Consider the following 21,359-nt stretch of genomic DNA (forward strand, 5'->3'; position numbering starts at 1 on the left):
GTCCTTTGTTGATTATGTGCACTGCAGATACTTCTCTCAGTCTGTAGCTTGTCTTGTCATTCTTTTAACAGTGTTCTTTTGCATAGCAAAAGTTTTTAATTTTGGTGAAGTCCAATTTTTCAGTTTTTTCACTTTGGTATCATCTCTAGGAACTCTGTGCCTAACTTCTGGTCACAAAGATTTTCTCCTTTATTTTCTTCTAAAAGTTTTGCAGTTTTACATTTAGTTCTGTCATCTCATTTGAGTTAATTTTTATAGAAGGTGTGAGCTTTAGACCAGTTCATTTTCTTACATATGGATGTTCACTTGTTCTAATATAATTTGCTGGAAGACTCTACTTTCTCTTTTGAATTGTCTTTGCACCTTTGTCAAGAATCAATGGGCCATATTTTTGAGGGTCTATTTCTGGACCCTGTCCTGTTTTGTTGCGTTATGTTGCTGTTTGTCCTTTTACCAATACCGTACTATGGACAATGTCTTACAATCAGATACTGTGCTTTCTCTGACTTTATTGTTCTTCTTCAGAAATTTAATGGTTTTTCTAGTTCTTTTGCTTTTCCATATAAAGTTTAGACTCAGTTTATCTATATGTACAAAAAAATCCCCCTGGCATATTGATTTGGAAGTATGTTAAATCTATGGATCAATTTAGGGAAAGTTGACCCCTTTACTGTTTAGTGTTCCGATCTATGACCTGTGGTAAGTCTCTATATTTAGGTCTTTTTTTATATATATTTCATCAATGGTTTATAGTTTTAAAGCTACAGATCTATGTATATTTTGTTATATTTATACTTGATTGTTTCCTTTTGGGTTTTGTTGTTTTTATTTATTTATTTTGGGAGCGTGAGAGAATGAGCTCGAGTGGGGGAGGGGCAGAGAGAGAATCCCAAGAAGGTTCTGTGCTGTCAGCATGGAGCTTGATCTCATGAACTGTGAGATCATGACCTGAGCTGAAATCCTTCCCTACCTTAGTGTTTTAGCCTCTGCAAGTCCCTGTTCTTACCATTGTCATTGCCACCACTACCACAGAATTTCTTAGGGTCTAGGGTGGAAGAAAATGGATAAAAGAAAAAAAAGAGAGATTCTCTCCACTGAGTGCTAAGAGATCCCTTTTCTTTTCCTCAAGTCGGATTTACAGGCTGTTTGAAGCTCAGTCTGTCTGCGCTGATGGCCACTTTTGGGTTTGGGGGTGTCATTGAGTCTAGGCCAATGGATATCAATAAGGAAAAAATTGCCAAACTGATGGCTGCTTTGCTGCTACTTCAAATTCTGTTTTTTTCCAGCAAACTGTCTGATCCTATTTACTTTTCAGAGCCTTCAAATAACTGCTGCATGCGTTCTGTTTAGGTTTTACAGATGAATTCAGTGGGAGAGACAGATGGCATATGCTTACATCTTACTCAAAACCAAAACCTTGATTGCTTGTTTTTTTTAATAGGACGCTTAAAAAACTATTTTCTTCCCCTCTAAACAAACAAAAACTAGATCTTGCTAGAACCGAGCTATTCTTTAATACATTTCTTTAGGTAAGCTTCATTAACCCCTGAAAGGGGAATTTTTTTGGGAGGGGTGGTGAGGGACATGAGTACAGGAATTACTTAAAAATTTGTTGCCTTATGGGGAGCCTGGGTGGCTCAGTTGGTTGAGTGTCCGACTTCGACTCGGGTCGTGATCTCATGGTTTGTGAGTTCGAGTGCCACATCAGGCTCTGTGCTGACAGCTCAGGGCCTGCAGCCTGCTTCAGATTCTGTGTCACCCTCTCTCTCTACCCCTCCCCTGCTCACACTCTGTGTTTCTCTCTCAAAAATAAACATTAAAAAAAATTTTAAAAAATGTGTTGCATTGTATATAACATGCCCATCTTTCGAACTGACTTTAAATTACATTTATTTTATGTAGCATGATTGAAATCAGCTTCATGATTTTTATAGTTCACTTAAATTGAAATCTAATTGTATTATTTTTATGACAAGTGATCCTTTGTTCTTAATTATGAATAATCGGTACATGCTTATTTAATATTTGCAACAACTCTGTCTTCACTTACAACCTATTTAGTAGATAGATCTGATCAAGGAATCTAAATATTATATAATTACATTGCCTGAATCCAAAACTTAGAAATTGGTATACTTTTTTTTTTTTTTTAAGAATACTAGTAATTGTAACATTTTTGCCTCAGTGGATTATTGTAGCTGCCTATGAACAACTTTTATCTTCACTGGCTATCAGGATAAGCACTGGTTTTCAGAAAATGTTAAAAATTATCCCATAAAAAAAAAGTAAGAGCTATTGTTGAAAACCCTTATCCATTCATTTGGTAGTGGATTGTTTCTTTTTACTTTTTAGCCCATACAGATCAACCCATTATTTAATAATGAAGTTTGTCTTCATTGTTAGAATTTTAGGGTTCTTAAGTATAGGGATTATTTATTGTTTCTTTAGCACTTACTGTCATTCAGTAGATAATGAATAAGTTATCTTAAATTTGGATAGTGAAGTTTTTTTTTAATAAGTTAATAGGGAAGGCTTTATTGCTAATTAAATATGAGACATTACAGAAATATTATTCTGACTTTGAAATCTGCAGGGCAGAAACAATGAGATAATGTGTGTATGGAGTAAACACATGTACACAGAAAAATAGAGATGTTATAGCCATTAAGAGATAAGACTGGCCAATCCCACGGTTGCTGTGGCTTTTTACTTCCCAAGGAGCACATCTCTGTTAAGATTTCTGTGGGTGGGTCCCTGGCTTTTTGACCAAAACCCTGTGTCCATGCAGCAAACTCTCCCTTATGTAAAGTGATTAGAGTGTCTGTTCTTTGAAATCAAAAAGCACAATAGAAACAGGTTTCTGCTTAAACATTTGCAAAGAAAAACATCCTTATATGAATTTTAATGAGGTTTGGTATAAATTATATCTTTGATAACCTAGTATGATACAGCACAAATTTAGAGTCAGTCATATACCACCTTGAATTGGAGAGTTACTGTTTACCTGCTATGTGATCCTAAACAAATCACTGCTAAGTTTTAGTTCCCTTGTTTGTGAAACATTTACATGAGATCCAACCAGTAGTGTACTGGAACTGGCTTGCACCCCTTCATAAGAGCCAGTTGTTAAAACTTTAGAGATCTTATGAGCTGATTGTTAAACACAGCCATCATTAAAAATTAAATGATACAAACTTTAAATTATGTTAAAAGCAAAAATAATGCTGAACCGGTCACGTCCTAATTATTTGGCTACCTTGTACAATATGTCTATTATGTCTGTATGGTGAAATACCATATAATGATGTGCTGTTGCATACCTCTTCCCAACTCTGTGTTCAGTGCATTTACATTGGTACCTTGAAATCTGCATGATAGTATTTATACCACAGAAATTGGTATTATTTTATTTTTTTGATTTATTTATTTATGAAAAATACTGATTTATTGTTTTGATGGTTGTCTAGATGTAAGAAAGTGATAGAAAAATACCAATAAAGCAGATTAAACTTAAAAGTTTGTTGGGTCTGTTGCTTGTTATTGTTAGTAACTCAGAAGTTGATGAAATATTGTAAACTACAGGCATACCTCGTTTTATTGCACTTCATTTTATTGAGCTTCACAGATACTGTGTTTTTTACAAATTGAAGCTTTGTGGTGACCCTGAATCCAGTAATTTTATTGGCACTATTTTTTTCCAGTAGCATTTGCTCACTTCATGTTTCTGTGTCACATCTTGATAATTTTTGTGGTATTTTGAACTTTTTCATTATTATGTTTGAATTACTGCAATTTCATGATAAAACTTTAATGGATGAAGAGTTCTCATGGATGAGCAAAGACAGTGGTTTCTTGAGATGGAATCTACTCCTGGTGAAGATGCTATGAATTTTGTTGAAATGACAAAAAAAAGGGGGGGGTTTAGAATATTACATAAACATAGTTGATAAAAAACAGTGGCAAGGTTTGGGAAGATTGACTCCAATTTTGAAAGTCCTCCTGTGGGTAAAATGCATCATATGCTACAGAAGAATCATTTGTTAAAGGAAGGGTCAATCAATGCAGCAAACTTCACTGTTGTCTTCTTATTTTAAGGATTGTCTGAGCCTGGGTGGCTCAGTCGGTTAAGCATTGGACTTTGCCTCAGGTCATGATCTCAGGGTTGGTGGGTTTGAGCCCTGTGTCAGGTTCTGTGCTGACAGCTCAGAGCCTGGAGCCTGCTTCTGATTCTGTGTCTCCCTCTCTCTCTCTGTCCCTCCCCCACTCACGCTCTGTCTCTCAAAAATAAACAAACATTTAAAAAAAAAAAAAAAAAAAAAGAATTGTCTGAGCTGGCTGGGAGGTGGTGGTTGGGCAGCCAGCAGGGTGTGGTGGAAGCCACTGCTTCCTGGCTGCATTCCTGGCCAATGATACCCCCAGAGAGGGCAACCTCTTGGCACTCATTGGGCACACCAACAGCCTCACCACGCCTGCATTCCTCGCCATGGCCATCACCTCCAACCTAGGGGTGGTGGCCCCTCCAAGAAACTAGTGATCAAAAATTTCTGAGACAGACCTAAATTGCCTGATAGCTGCGCTCAGAATACCTGGCAGAAGCATCATGAGGTAGTGAAAGCCATACAGCGTGTTACCTCCATCAGATGCAACCTGGAAGAGCTCTACCAGGATGTTGAAAATACCTGTTCTCAGAAAGTTTCTCCAACGCTCTACAAACAGCTGCGCGAGGTCTGTGAAGATCATGTCCAAGCACAGATCCTTCAGTTTAGAGAAGCCTAGATAGTGTTTTATTTTTAAAGAAGATTAACGTGTGCTGGCAAGATCATTGCAGACAAATGATCATTATCAGAAGTATTTTCCTGTTTTTGGATTGCATTTTTGTATTTCTGAGTTCCCCACTTCCTTCTGTCTGGAATATGGGGTTGGAACTTTTTAGAAAGCAGATCATTAGTGATAAAAATGCATCTGAGTAAAAGTATTGATGGAAATTTGCTATTAATTTAATGAGAAAGGAACATTGAAGCAGTGGATTGAAATTTACTGAGAACTCAGCTGAGTATGCTCTCTGACCTTCAGGTATATTAAGATCCATTTGAAATTTTTGGCAGAAACTAATTGTTTATATGATGCAGAAAGCCACAGATTAATGCAAGAAAGAGAGATTCCAGAATATCTTAACCATGTCAGTAAGTGTTTAGAGGAAGAAGGAGACCAAGTAATCATGTATTTAGACCACAGCACACAGAAACCACTGATTGCTTATGTGGAGAAACAGCTATTAGGAGTACATTTAACAGCAATTCTGCAGAAAGGGCTTGACCACCTGCTTGATGAGAACAGAGTGCCTGACCTCATTCAGATGTACCAGCTGTTCAGCCACATGAAGGGCGGGCAGCAAATCCTGCCGCCGCACTGGAGCAAGTACATCCAGACTTTTGGGACAACAGTTGTCATCAGTCCCGAAAAAGACATAGACCTAGACATAGACAGGAACTGATGGATTTTAAGGATCTGATGGGCAATGTGATAGAAGTGTGTTTTCAGAGAAATGAGAAGTTCTTCAACTTGATGAAGGACTCCTTTGAAACATTTATCAATAAGAGGCCAAATAAGCCTGCAGAATTGATAGCAAAGCTTGTTGGTTCAAAATTAAGAGTGAGTGTTAAAGAAGCAATAGATGAAGAGCTGGAGAGGATTCTTAACAAGGTCATGATAATATTCAGGTTCATTCAAATGCTTTGAAGCATTTTATGAAAAAGATTCAGCAAAAAAGACTCCTTGTGGGGAAAAGTGCCTCAGTAGATGCTGAAAAATCTATGTTGTCAAAACTAAAGCATGAGCGTGATGATTGCTTTCACCAGCAAGCTAGAAGGCATATTCAAGGACATGGAGGTCTCCAAGGACCTCATGGTTCATTTCAAGCAGTATGGTGCACAATAAAAATGACCCATGCTCTATAGGTCTAACAGTGAATGTACTTGTGATAGGATCCTGGGCAATACACTAATCTATGGATTAGTTAGATGGTTAAACTTCAGAAATGGTTAAACTTCAGGAAATATTTAAGACATTTTATCTCGGAAAGCACAATGGTTGAAAACTTCAGTGACAAAATAAATTGGGACGCTTTTTTTTAAAGTTTATTTATTTATTTTGAGAGAGAAAAAATGAGGAGGAGCAGAAAGAGAATCCCGCGCAGGCTCCCCATTGTCATCACAGAACCCAATGTGGGGCTTGATCTCACAAACTGTGAGATCATGACCTGAGTCAAAACCAAGAGTCGGACGCATAACCAACTGAGCCACTTAGACACCCCAGGTCATGCTGTTTTAAAAGCAGAGTTTAAGGAAGAAAAGGAGTTCCATGTGTCCCTCTTCCACATGCTGGTGGTTCTCATGTTCCATGAAGGGGATCCATTCACCCTTGAAGAAATAAAAAAATGTCCACAGGGTTAGAAGACAGTGAAATGAGAAGAGCTTTAGAGTCCTTGGCCTGTGGCAAAGCACAAGTTCTGGTTAAAAGTCCCAAAAGGAAGGAGGTGAAAGATGGGGACGCATTCATGTTCACTGGGGAGTTCAGGGTTTTTCTAATAAAGATCAACCAGATCCAGATGAAGGAGACCATTGAAGGACAAGTCAGCACCACTTGAGAGAGTGTTTCAGACAGTATCAGTGTGTTACAGACAGTATCAGGGTGATGCTGCTATTGTCAGAATAATGAAGATGAGAAAGACTTTTTTTAAACATTTTTTTGTTTATTTATATTTGAGAGACAGAGAGAGAGCGAGAGAGAGAGAGACAGACAGACAGAGCACAAGTGTGGGAGGGGCAGAGAGAGAAGGAGACACAGAATCCAAAGCAGGCTCCAGGCTCTGAGCTGTCCACACAGAGCCTGACACAGGGCTTGAACCCGCGAACTGCAAGATCATGACTTGAGCTGAAGTCAGATGCTCAACTGACTGAGCCAACCAGGTACCTCAAGAAAGACTCTTAGTCATAATCTTCTGGGTTCTGAATTGTATAATCAGCTGAAATTTCCAGTAAAGCCTGGAGATAGGAAAAAGAATTGAATCTCTTACAGAGGCTGTATGGAGAGAGACAAAGACAATTCTAATCAGGACCACTACGTGGCCTGATGTGTTGGCCAGCTGTTTTCTCTCAGTGAGACACTAGAATATAACTTCAGAGCAGTGAAGCACTTCTGTGCTTTTTCCAGGACTTCTGATATTAAACGAGCATGGAGACTTTTGGATTCGAAAGAAGAGATGATTCTTGGATCACTCTTCACAAAGCTTAAGGGTTTGCAAATGGCACATGTGCCTTTCCCTCCAGTTCTTCCTCTTCCTCTTTTTGGCGTTTAAATAGTTTCTGTTGCTCTGTGCAGAATGACTTTGAGATTGGACAAGAAAATATTGGTTAAAAGAGGTTCCTTTGTAAGGTGTCGCTCTTGTGGCAGAACACTGAAGGTTTGGTTTGGCATGTGTGTGTGATTATGAATGTATAGTTAAAAGACCCTCCATGGGCTGCAGAGATGACTGGATAATTAAGGTCTTGATATTGTGAAGCAGAGGTTATTTTGTCAAAAGATTAAGAGAGTTTTGTTGGCATCTGATTTCACATTGTGTGTGTATGGGTGAGGTTGAACACAGGATAATGATGATGTCTTGATTTCAGCTCAGGTCATGATCTCATGGTTTATGGTATTGAGCCCCATGGTGGACTCTGCACGGACAGCAGGGAGCCTACTTGGGATTCTCTCTCTCCCTCTCTGCCCCTGCCCCTCCCCCTGATCATGTGTGCGTGCTCTCTCTCTCTCTCTCTCTCTCTCTCTCTCAAAATAAATAAGCATTAAAAAAAAAAAAACGTTAAATCTCCTATAAAACTTTTTACAATGGTTATAGCACAGTTAACAATAGCCGTCCCTGTTCATGGCTGTTAAAACAAACTAAACTTTATTAGAGCAACAGTACAAATGCTGCAGTTAAAAAATTCAAATAGCAGTTACCCCAATGCAAAAAACAGGGGCTGCTAGATGCAATCTTAGAAGACTGAACACAGACACACTCTTCCCAAACCCCTTAACAGAAAATTCACAAACAGCTCAGAGAAAGTCAAACAGAGATGCTCATGGGTTCACCGCAGCAAGTACAACACAACCCAGGGCTCTCTCAGTAGACATGAGAAATCTCACCATGAAACCTCACTCGAAACAGTCCGTCATAAGAGTTTAAAGCATATGGAAGATAAAGGAAATAAAGGGATGTCAGTATTTAGTTTTCATAAGTGATTAGCCAGGTTTTGACACTTATTTCTTCTTAATGCTTGCCAACGAAGGGCTCTTGTTTCCAACCTAAGTGTCCATCAACTAAGAGAACCTGCCTTCAGGATTTTGTTGGCACCTGATTTCATGTTGTGTGTGTATAGGTGAGGCTGAGCACAAATGATGAAGTTAGTACTTTAACTGTAACAAAGAGACTTTTCTAGAAACATTTAAAAGTACTTTATATTTTACATAAAAGCATGTTTCATTTTTGATTAAAAGCTACCAAATGAATTTTGATCCAGGTATCCATGTTTAAAGTAGTGTTTTCTGGGATGTACCACCTATGTAATTTGATTTTGTGCTAAATTATTAAAAGTTTCTCCCTTTTTTGATTTTACCTTCCCCAGCTCCCAAATTTATTACCAGCCTCTGCCTATGGGTCCTGTCCCCATGCTTTAATAAAATCGCCTTTTTTGCACCAGAAAAAAAAAAAAAAAGTTTCTCCCTTTTTGAAACGTGTGTTTAAAATATGACATCTTATGGGTTTCAGTATGGAAATCCTCACCCTTTAAGTATTGTCATCATTTCTATATGTGTAAATTTTCATTTGCAAGTTCTGTAATATGTGGTCTATAAAAGACTAAATAGATTTCTACCTCTTAAATTTTACATTTATTGTCTCTAGAAAATCTCTCTAGAGAGTGTTAATATTGTAATTGAATAGATAAACTTACTCTGAATAAAATTAGTTTAATTGGCCTAAAAAAAATTTTGCCTGAGCATCCCAACCTTCAGCAACTACCATCCCGATCAGTCAGCAACCATCAACACTGAGGCAAGATCCTCTATCGGCAAAAAGATACCATTTGCTGAAAGCTCAACTTATGTTTAACATTTTTTAGCATATATTTTTAATTAATTAATTTATCTTTGAGAGAGAGCGCTCAAGTGGGGGAAGGGCAGAGAGAGAGAGAGAGAGAGAGAGAGAGAGAGGCACAGAATCCGAAGCAGGCTCCAGGCTCTGAGCTCAGCCAAAGTTGGACACTTAACCGACTAAGCCACCCAGGTTCCCCAGCATATAAAGTACTTTAAAAAATGTTTATTTATTTTAAGAGAGACAGAAGGAGCGTGAGCAGGGGCGGGGTGGGGAGAGAGAGAAGGAGAACGAAAATCTCAAGCAGGCTCCATGCTCAGCTCAGAGCCCAACGCATGGCTCGATCTCATCAACCAGGAGATCATGACCTGAGCCAAAATCGAGAGTCAGACGCTTAACTAATTGAGCCACCTAGGTGCCCCATAAAGTATTTTTTAATTAAGATGTATGTATATTGGGTTTTTTAAAGACATTATGCTATTGCACATTTAGTGGACTACAGTGTAGTATAAACATAACTTTTTAAATTTTTTAATGTTTATTTTAGAGAAAGCGCACTTGCGAGAGTGGGGGAGGGGCAAAGGGAGACACAGAATCCAAAGCAGGCTCTAGGCTCTGTGCAGACATCTGAACTTGAACTCATGAGCGGAAAGATCATGACCTGAGCCGAAGTCAGACACTTATTTGACTGAGCCACCCAGGCACCCCTAAACATAACTTTTATATGCACTGGGAAAGCAAAACATTCATTTGACTCACTTTTTTGCAGTATTTGTTTTATTGCAGTGGTCTGGATCCAAACCATCAATATCTCCAAGGTATGCATGTGTTATCTAATTCAGCAAAGAAGTTGCTGATATCATTGATGAACGAATGAGGTTATGACATACATCATTGTTGTTTCACGTTCCTTTTATTCTTTAAGTGAAAATATCAAATAACATTTAGATTGGAATTACACTCCATCAGTTGCAACCCTTGGTTGGCTTCTCATGAGTTTGGCAAAATCAGAAGAGCATTCTGTGAGAGTAAGCTGGCTTTATGAAATTTACAATAAAGACTATTGTATATTTTATTATAATTTTTAAATTATTTCCTATAGCCTTCAATATTTATAACAAACACACATTTCATGCACACACACACACACACACACACACACACACACCCCCAAGGGCTGATTGTTAAACATTCAGCAGAACACCTCTGTGTCTTGCACAGAACGGCATTCATTAAATACTCCTTTCTCCTCTCCTTTTCTCCCCCTTGGCCTTTTTAAAGAAAATAAAAATATCTACCATATTTAATGTAATCAGGGTTGGTGAAAGAAAAAACTCTTAACACTGGCTTTAACTTCAAGGCTGTTATATTCTTTAGTATTGTCACTTTCATCCTTATATTAAAAACAGATCTTAGTTAAAAAGGACAAATGAAGATTTGAGGGAATAGTATATTCTTTCGAATTCCATTGCTGGGAGCTCTCATGTCTAAAAATACCAATACTCAGTTCTGTTTCAAAGAGGGACATTATAGGCATAACAAATATAATATTTATTAATTATTGGAAAGCTCCTGTGAACCATAATACTTGTCAAAATTTTCTTGAAAATGTTTTTCCAAGAAATAGGAGTAATTTAAATTTTTCCTTTTATTTTGAAACTTTTTGTTCTTTTTCCCCTTTGTCCCAATCCAGTTTAATAAGGAAATGATCTTATTTTTAAAAAACAACAACACATTTTGACACTGGTTACAGTCACAAGCTGATTTTCTTTCATTCCAAAGATATATTATGGATTCTTTAACAGAATTATATTTTCTGTCATTTTGATTTTTCTTCTCATTTCTAATCTAGAATAAAACATTTTTTTAAAGCTTCTGTTTGACAGGGGTTTTTTTCTTACGCATTCAGAGTATACTCACTTCCCCTACCTTCATCTATATTAAATAAAAGAAAAGCCAGCTGTATTTCTGTGGTGCATAGCTGATTGCTTTCCAGCTCCCAAAGGAGAGGAACTAATTGCTAAACATAGAGAAAATGAAACAGTGAGATACCTTTCTATGTGGATTTAATAGTTACTAATCAGGGAAAAGTAAGCCTTTACACGTTCTAATCCTATTACTTCCAGAAGAATAACATAGAGTAATAGTGTTTCCTTCTCATGTATGTTTGCAAATATATACAGGAAGGATTGAATTATGTTGGCATCTTTGTAGAAAACCAAGTGACCATACATATGCCGACCTCTTTCTGTGCTCTGTGTTATACTCCACAGGGTTTATCCTTATGCCCGTGTAACACTTATTTTCATTACTATTGCTTCATAGTAAGTCTTGAAATTGGACAGTGTAAATCTTCAGTTTTTTTCTTCATTTTCAAAATTGTTTGGCTATTCTAGGTTTATTGCATTTCCAAATACATTTTAAAATCCTGTCAAATTTTGTAAAAACAAACAAAACCCCAAAGAGACCCTGCTGGGATTTTGATTGGGACTGCATTAAAGCCATAGATCATTTTGGTGAGAATTGACACATTAACAATGTTGAACATTGTAGTTCATGAACATGTAGTATTTCTCCACTTATTTAAGTCTTGTTTACTTTGTCTTTTTTAACATTTTTAGTTTTCCAAAGTTTCTGTTTTCCACGCTTTTATGTACAGATCTTGCACATATTTGCTCAGTCTGTCCCTAAGCATTTCATACTTTCGATGCTATCATAGATGATACTATTCTAGAATTTTATTTCCTAATTATTGCTAGAATGTTGAAATACAATTGAATTTTGTATATTGTCCTTATAATCCAAAACCTCATTAACTTATTAGTAATAGCACTGCTTTTGTAGATTTCTGAGGATATAGTACATACACATTATGTTGTCTGTGATTAAAAACTATTATTTTTTTTATTTCTGATCCGTATGCCTATATTTTTTATAATTGTTAACCCACAAGTTACAGGCATACCTTATTCATTTATGTATTTTTTGTCTGATCATTAGTAACTTCCTTAATTTGAGATCATTATGACCAAATTTTCAAGCTGTTAGTAAATAGAGGAACTCTTTGGTATAGCTTTTCTAATAAGGCCTGTCATTCAAAAGATGCCTTTCATATCAGTACCTAATAAATAATACTTGGAATGGAATGTATTAGAAAATGTAAGTTTCTAATTTTTACAGAAAACTGAAGCTATTTCTTTGAAGCTTCTTTTAATCCATATCTTTTATCTGTCGCTGTTTAAAAATTTAAGACATATTTTATATTAGTAGATTTACTTTGTAAGGAAAGCAAGATTTACTTATAAAACAGCCAAACCTGCTGATAGCATTTTGAAATTTTGTGTATTCTTCCATAATATTATAGTTATTGTATTGATGTACAATAACATTGTACAACAATGTATTGATGTTTTATACATTTCCTAGAAAATTAAATATAGGTTACTTTCAGAGGTAGAATAATTTAAATGAACCAATAGTTCAATTTGCAGTGGCAGACCCTCTTTCCTGTAAAACAGAAAAAGCAGATGGCAGTAATCACTGAAATAAATTTCATCAGCATGTCTATAATTTTAAATGTATAAGGGTTGTTGAGCTCATCTTTCATATAGACTGTTGAAATTTGTTTCCATCATGGAGGAAGGAGAAAGGAAGAGTTAATGTTTAAGGGGAATAAATGTGTCGCCCATAAGTCTGGGGATATGAGCTGGGATCCTTATAAATATAGAAAGCAATGTAATGATAGTATCGTCTGTGACACTTAGTAATGGAAAAAGAGGAAGGAGATAGTATGAGTATGAGAGAAAATAAGATTGAACCTTCAAGTGAAAGTTGAATGTTTATTGTATTAATTAATACTTACTTGCAGACTTGAATGCTAACCTTGGCTGGCAGAAGATGCATTGGATGGAAAAGGAACTTTGGTTATAAATAAGATCAGAAGAAACGTGACAAAATAAAGGATAGTAGTTAGGTTAGATGACTGAATTTTTTAAAGGATTATTTAGTCTCACTCTCTCATGTAAATTATATGGCTAAATTTGGTGGTTCATTTGGCATGGTTTCATTGTAGATGTTAAATTTATTTGGATAGGAAGTTTGCCATAAAGCATTAGATAATATTGGTATCTCCCTATTCTTACCTTTATCTTTTCTGAGAGCTTGCCCTTGAACACACATGTGCTCGCTCTCTCTCTCTCTCTCTCAAAATAAATAAATAAACATTAAAAAAATAGGAAAGAAAAAAAGCCCAGGATAATTATGTAGAAAGGACACTGTGTTAGTAGTGGAATCTGAATTTGAATCGTAACTCAGCCAGTTGGTTGACTTTCGGCAAATCACTTTGAGCCTAACTTTGCTCTGTACAAAATGGTAATGGCATTCTGGCAATTCAGGACTCTAGCATAATGTAGATAGATACTCAACAAATCATAGTTATGACTCTTTTGGAAAAAAGAAAAAAAGAATAATTAGAAAGTACTTGTTAAGGTAATCATCTTTATAAAGTCAGTGCTGAAAATATTAGAATTGTCACTTCAGTGGCATTGCTAAGGAATAATCCAAGAGGAATAATCCAAGAGGAATAATCCAAGAGGAACTAATTTTCCTCTTTTTTGGTAGTAATGTAATATTTTATCAATTATATATCATCTTGTACTGTTCTCAGTGTGATGTAGGTCTATAAAATCAACACACTGTATTTTGGCTGAGAGTAGGAAATGTCTTCCACTTTTAGTGTAGTCTTAGCACAGTGCTAAATGCACATTCCTATAAATGGTTGACACATGGGTGAATATGTATTTTAAGTTGCACTTTTATTTCTTCAGCTTTCACAACTATTGTTCTTATAGTTCTCTTACAGTACGGTTTCCCACCACTAAAACCCGTATGTCCTCAAACATGTCTAACTTTCGTTAGAGCCTTTGTATTTTCTATTACACTTGTCCTCACGTTTTTGCCAGGCTAGCTCCTCCTTGTCATTCAGATTTCAACTCAAATGCCGCCTCTTCACAGACATGTTCTCAAACCACTCATTCTAATGTCACCTTCCCTGCACTTGTTACAGTATCATATTACCTGGTTTCATTTTCTTCATAGCCATTAAAACAATCTGAAAGTACCTTAGTTTACTTAATGTCTTGTTTATCCTTCCTATAGAATATGAGTTCCATAAGGAGAGTAGAGTCCTGGGTCCTACTGTGTCTTATACTGTATAAATGACCCCTTGTGGAAAAGTTAGCATCATTTACTTTGATTAATAGTTTCTTTGCCTGTGTCCAATATGTTTGTTTTATTCCTGCTAATTGACATGTCTATGAGAGCTCATTTCCGTTCTCTCTAGTTTTGTGTATGTTTGAAATTTTCCACAGTATAATGTTTTATAAAGGATGAAACTGCTTTATATTGCAGAAAAGTACTTACTGATGTGGAACCAAAGTCTGCCTGTATTCTTCTCTTTTCTTATATTTTAAAATAACTTTGTAACAGTGGGCTCTTCTCCTTCAAAATTTTTCATGTCTCCTTTTTTAAAAAACAAACAAACATTTTTTGTTTTCTCTTCCTCTCTCTTCCCCTTCTCTCTCCCCATTACTCTCCTGCACCTAGTAATTTACTCCAAAAGCCCAGTGTACAGTATTGGAACCTGAATGGGATGAGGAAGGCACCTGCATGGGTGGGAGTGGGTCACTGCAGTCATGTTGGTTACACACAGAGGCTTGATCAAATAACTAAATATGTTGAAGGTAATAGGAGCCAGACTTCTTTTAGGGGAGGAAATTACAGATATGGAGAAGGATAAAGCTAGAATAAACTGTATGGTGTTGGGCTGGCATTGGAGATATTACGATGAGCTCATAGTTTTCGACATACATAGGCTGATGTCGTACATGGGTATGTATGCATACATGCATTAGTTTTGTGTACTAAGAGGGAATGGGAATCAAAACTCCAATAACAATGAGCACACTGAGTATCCAGATGTTAGTTTCTAAATATAATTAGTTCACATGATTTGAAACATGTAACACATGATTTGAAAACATGAGTTTGTTCCAATACAATTACTGTATTAGGGAACAGATAGACCCCAACATGAATTTTGTGTTTATTTATGTGTAGTTTCACCCTTACGAAACACTAGGTAAACTCAGAATATTATACCCAACTAAACCAAGCTCTGTAGAAAGACACAAAAAACACACATGTGCACACCTCAAACATTTACCATTTACCTTATTTTACCACTTGTGTTATGTGCCATACCCATTCACATCTGGTGTAAACTTTCCCTGATGTTATATGGCTAGCCCTCTTCACTTCACAATAATTCATAAACGCCTTTCAGACAACCATTTCTACAAGCAAACTTAAGATCTTTTTAAGGTACAGTGCCATGTTTACTGTGGTATATGTGTATTTCTTATTTAACATATGTAAAACTATGTTACTGTTTTTATTAGGTTTTTTTTTCAAAAATGTTTATTTATTTCCTTAGCATGAGAGGGACAGAGAGAGAGGAAAGAAAGAATCCCAAGCAGGCTTCACGTGGTCAGTGCAGAGCCAGACTGGGGCTCAATCTCACGAACTGTGAGATCCTGACCTGAGCCAAAATCAAGAGTCGGATGCTGAACTGACTGAGCCACCTAGCTCTCCTAAAAAGTATTTTTTTTAATAAAAGTATTCTGTATCCCAGAATTTAAGAATGAAATCAACAAATTCTAGGCAAAAGAGGGAATTCCAAAATTCTTATTCCAAATGAGCTTACTCTTAGGATTGGAAATTAAGATGTAAACATCTGGATAGTTAAATAACTACATCAGTTTAAATAAAGGGTTTGAATAACATGATACACAAAATCAAAAGAGTTGTGCTAAGGTTGTAAATGAACAACTGCTGAAGTATTATTTATATTTATATTATATTTAATTATATTATCTGTATTGCTAAGCTTTTTATTTATTTACTTAGAGAGCAAGTGGGGGGAAGGGCAGAGAGAGAGGGAGAGAGAGAGAATCCCAAGCAGGCTCTGCGCTGCTAGCGTGGAGCCTGACACAGGCCTGGATTTCATGAACCGTGAGATCATGACCTGAGCTGAAATCCAGAGTCAAGACGATTAACCACCTGAGCCACCCAGGTGCCCCTATTTTGCTGAATTTTAATAGCCAGTTCTGAACTTACTAAATTATATGTTTCATTTTAATGTTTTAAAACTAATGCACTAACCAAAAATATTGCATCAGGGCATGATTTAATAGTTGCCTAAATTATACCTTTTGCAGAATCTTAATAAAGAAATATTATGTTTATAGAAACTTAAAGAATGTATCTTCTCCAGTACATGTTTTTAGTGTATCACCAAAAATTGTTCTTGTATTTCCCTATTAAAATAAAATATGGCAATTTCATAAGCTGAGACATATTAGAAAATCTGTTTTTTATTCAAGCAAATAGCCAACATTGTATAATTTCTTCTTTTTATTTCTTCAAGCCATCAGCAATGTTTTTTACCTGTTTTCCAGTAGTATATGATGAAAAGTAATTGTGTTTTTGTTTCCATATATTTTGTGTGCGTCATTCTAGCGTTTTTCTTTCCATGGCAGAAGGAATCCATTTCCTCAGTGGTATGTGGCTCTTTGTAGCTATGAAGAAGTTACAAAAGCAGTTTCTAAACATTTTTCATTATGCTTTCTAAAATTTTATCAAATACTTGGAATATCTTTGGACTTTAAGTCATTGCTGACAAATTCATAAAGGTTTATCTCCATGTTTTAGATACTTAGTTGTTAAATGCCCTGTTAATCCTGATAGCTTCATACTGTCATTAGCTAGAAAGTACACATCACAATAAATATGTAAGACAGATTTTGTTGTTGATGATAATGGATGTATTTCAGATAGCCTTATTACTATTTTTTGAATTTCATTAGTCAAATTTGTCAGATCTGGATTAGATCATTTCTAATTTTGCTTCAAAGTGTGACTGATTGTGACCTTATATTAGGAATGTAAGCGCTTGCTCCACTTTTTTCATGTTGTTTGCTTGTGATTATGTTGTTAAGATATTCTGTCGATGGCTTTGCTTTTTTTTTTTTTTTTTTTTTTTTGCAGTGCTGTTTTTTGATATATCAATTAGGTTTTTCAGTAGAAAATATATATAGATTGTGTAAAAATGCAAAATATACAAAAGCGTATAGTGAAAGTCTTCCTTCCATCTGTTTTCCCTCGCTATGTGGCTGGGTGTCCCTAAGGCATTACTGCACAAGTTTCTTAGAATTTTTTTCATTTGTTTTACACAATATTTTGCAACTTATTTTCTTTTTTTATTAAAAAAATTTTTTTTACATTTATTTTTGAGAGAAAGCATGTGAGCAGGGGAGGGACAGAGAGATTGGGGGACACAGAATCTGAAGCAGGCTCCAGGGTCTGAGCTGCAGCACAGAGCCGACGTGGGGCTCAAACTCACAGACTGTGAGATCATGGCCTGAACTGTGAGATCATGACCTGAGCTGAAGTCGGACGCTTATCCGACTGAGCTACCCAGGGGCCCATATTTTGGAGATTATTCTGTAAGTGTTCCAACCGCTCCTTTGTTTAAAAAAATGCTGCGTGGTATTACATTATACAAGTTTCCTGTTATTTATTTAGTCTTACTATAATGGGCATTTAGGCTCTTTTCAGTCTTTTGATACTACAAACAATGCTGTAATGACTATTTTACATATGTTGTTTTATACTTGTGTAGGTATCTCTAGGATAATTTGCTAGAAATGAAAATTGCTAAATTGCCATCCATAGAGTTGTTTTTTAATGCTCTTAACAGGAATGTATGGGTGCTGCTTTCCTTCACTCCTTCATTAACACATACTGGCAGAGTTTGTCTTTGCTCACTAGGTATATAAAGAATGGGTTAATTATCAGAGGGACACCTGGATGGCTCTGTTGGTTAAGCATTCAACTCTTGATTTTGGCTCAGGTCACGATCTCATGTCATGGGTTTGAGCCCTGCATTGGGCTCTGCGCTGATAGCCTGGGGTCTACTTGGGCTTTTCACTCCCTCTCTCTCTGCCCCTCTTCAGCTCTTCTCTCTCTCTTCCTCTCTCTCTCTCTCTCTCTCTCTCTCTCTCAAATAAATAAGCTTAAAAAAATTATTAGAGAAGCTCTTCATATGTTAAGGGAATTAGGTCTTTGTTATATGAGTTATGTATACTTTTGTCCAATTTGTGGTTTAGGTTTTGACTTGTGATGATGTTTGTATCATTTAGAAAATGATTTTGTTTTTAGGTAGTTGCATTTATAGAACTTTTATGATTTGAGACACTTAAAACTTCTGTATTTTCTTCTAGCATTTCTGTAGTTTCACTTTTTATGGTTACTCTTTGATCTATTTAGAATTTATTTTGGTATAAGGTGTGAAGGAGAGATCCAACTTCTTTCTTTCTTTCCCAGTTGGTAATTCACTTTATTTGATTGAATGCTAGCAGGAATATTTTCAGTCTGCTTATGCATTTTGTGAGGGTAATTTGACATTTTATAACATAGTCCACAAACTTTTTTACTAAGGTACTTACTAAACCTCAGCATGGACTTGAATGAATGAACCAGGATTTTTTTTGTTTGTTTTTGTTTTTATTTTTGTTGTTGAATTCTCTGTGTTGTAGAATTCCCACTTTCTCTTAGAATACCTCACATACTGAAAGTAAACATGACTGTCAGACAGACTATGGACCAAGTAAGGGTACTAACTATTTATTTGCAGTTTACATATTAGTAAAGCTTAATTTTTGTTTGAATAAAATGTACAAATAGATAATCTAATATTTTCTTGCCCACCCCATGTGATTACTTTGCACAATTTCAGTCATCCCACTTTAGAGACCAGTGATATAAGCTATGATTATTGTAAGTTCTAAAAAGGGGTATGTAGCATAAATATGCTTTTAAAAAAAAAATACATTTTTGTGAGTGACTGAGTATTTTTTTCTGTTAAATGTTGTAATGGGAATCTGTAACATTAACATGACATTGGTCATGCTTCTATTCTAGGTTTTTAACATAGGCATCTCTAAGATGAGCTTTATACCTGGGAATATCTTAGGTATTTTGAACTCTAAAATTATTTCAGTGATAACAGAATGCATTGTAGAGAAACAGCTTTCAGGGAGATTTTTAACTAGGCAAAGAATGTGCAGTCTGTGGAGAGATAGGCAAACAACTGGACAGCACAATATACTCAAGATAATAGATAAATAGATCACTGCATTGGTATAGTCCTTTCTCTTTCCATTGCTTTATTGCTTCTGTCTAGGAATAGTGGAAAGAATTAGACCTTGTACAAGCACTCAGCTGGTAAGTAGCAGAGCTAGGATTTGAACCTAGGCAGTCTGGCCTCAAAACCATTTTTTTGCAGCCACAATGTATATAATCCATCAAATTCTAAATGATCTTTACATTTGCATCAGCTCCAGCTAGTCTAATCTCCTAACATATACTGTGCTGATTTCATTATTCAGTTCCAGGTCCTTTTGCAAAGTGTGTCTCTTAATTTTTAATCTCTCTCTCTCTCTCTCTCTCTCTCTCTCTCTCTCTCTCTCTCTCTCTCTCTTTAGTGTTTACTCATCTATTTTGAGAGAGAGAGAGTGCACAAGAGCGAGAGGGGAAGGGGCAGAGAGAGAGAGAATCCTGAGCAGGCCCGCTGTCAGCGCAGAGCCCAGTGTGGGGCTCGAACTCACAAAAACCGTGAGATAGTGACCTGAGCCGAAATCCAGAGCTGGATTAGCCTAACCAACTGAGCCACCCAGGCATCCCTATATCTCTTCTATTCTCTGTAACTTCTAGGTTTTTCCTCAACTTCAAAAATTCGGATCAAGTGCCACCTGATACTGCTTTCAAATATATGCCCCCTTTTCCGAACTTTTAACGTAAAATAGTACTGCGAGTTTTACCATTTCATCATTTTTTTATGGCGTTATCATACAATCTTCAAGGAGATAATAAACCCTTGAAATCTAAAAGAAAATAGAAAAAAATGAGAAAACAAAATATCCCTGAGGTACAGAGAGTTTAACTCACTGTGGTTGTATAGTTTTACCATTAATGGAACTGAGAGAACTTAAATTTTCTGTCTCCAGGTTCACAGTCCTTGTCATCATGCCCTTCTGCCTGTATTTAGTAGGTTGCAATTTAATATTTTTATCTTAATATCTGGGAAGATTGCATTTGTTGGTACTGTAGACATATCCTAATGCTATGAGATCAATAAGGCAAAAATTTGAATTTTGAGAAAACATTATATAGGTATATAACAGATGTTTTCTGTACAACTTGGTGCTAATGGAAAGGAATGAAATTAAAATTTGGAGGAATGAGGATAGTTTCGGTAAATTGTATTACTTTTCTGATGTCGTTAAGGAAAGGAACACTGAATCTAGTGCATAGCTGACATGCAGTAGGCATGTGTTGGGTATGTTTAATTGTCAAATATAATTCTAAGTAAGAGGTAAACTTTTACATTTGTGGCTCAGGCTTGAGATGTAAACTTAAAGGAATGGGATATAATTTCAAAAAAATTTTAAAGAAATTGTCATTGTACTTATAAGTGAATTATTGTTAAGTATTTCTAGCAGTTTTTTAAACCTTTCAGTGAAATTGTAATTCGAAAGTAAATTATGGTAAATAAGGCTTACACGGGTTAAAACTACAAAAACATTTGTTCCAGAGGGAGGAAGTGCTTTCAGGGGGAAAAAAATCATCAATAAGTAAGGTTTTATTTTGTGTTCTTACATTACATGTTTATATTCTTTTGCCCTTTATTTCTTATTTTGGAGTGAAAAAAAATTGAAGCAGTGACCAGTGAACTACAAATTTATTATTTCATAATTCCCTTTAACAGAAGTTTTATTCATAACCCTGTTTAATACAGGTTTTATTTGTTATCAAATAAATTTGCCTCCAAAAATGGTGACCAAAGAGTCATGATGCCATATATAGTTTTTGAGGCTGAAGCTACAAATGCTCAACTCAAAAGGGAAAAAAAGCAAATTTTATTTTTGTATTTTTTGGTATTTATTTATCTATTTATCTATGTATCTTTCTATCTGTTTGAGAGAGAGAAAGCACCAGCAGGGGCAGAGAGAGAGGAGAGAGCAAGAATTCTAAACAGTCTTCTTCCTTACTGTCAGTGCAGAGCCTGATGTGGGGCTCGAACTCACCAATTGTGAGATCATGACCT

General features: G+C 36.0%; 1 protein-coding gene and 1 pseudogene across 1 annotated transcript in view; both read left to right on the forward strand.

Annotated features, from left to right (window-relative positions):
- XPR1 (xenotropic and polytropic retrovirus receptor 1) overlaps window positions 1-21,359 on the forward strand; it is a 218,594-nt gene that overhangs the window by 90,779 nt on the left and 106,456 nt on the right. The window lies entirely within an intron of this gene.
- LOC109250155 (cullin-4A-like) lies at window positions 4,538-7,809 on the forward strand (annotated as a pseudogene).

This window comes from Panthera pardus, unplaced genomic scaffold (assembly GCF_024362965.1).
Source record: "Panthera pardus isolate Hobbes unplaced genomic scaffold, ASM2436296v1 HiC_scaffold_21, whole genome shotgun sequence".
In the NCBI taxonomy this organism is placed as follows: Eukaryota; Metazoa; Chordata; class Mammalia; order Carnivora; family Felidae; genus Panthera; species Panthera pardus.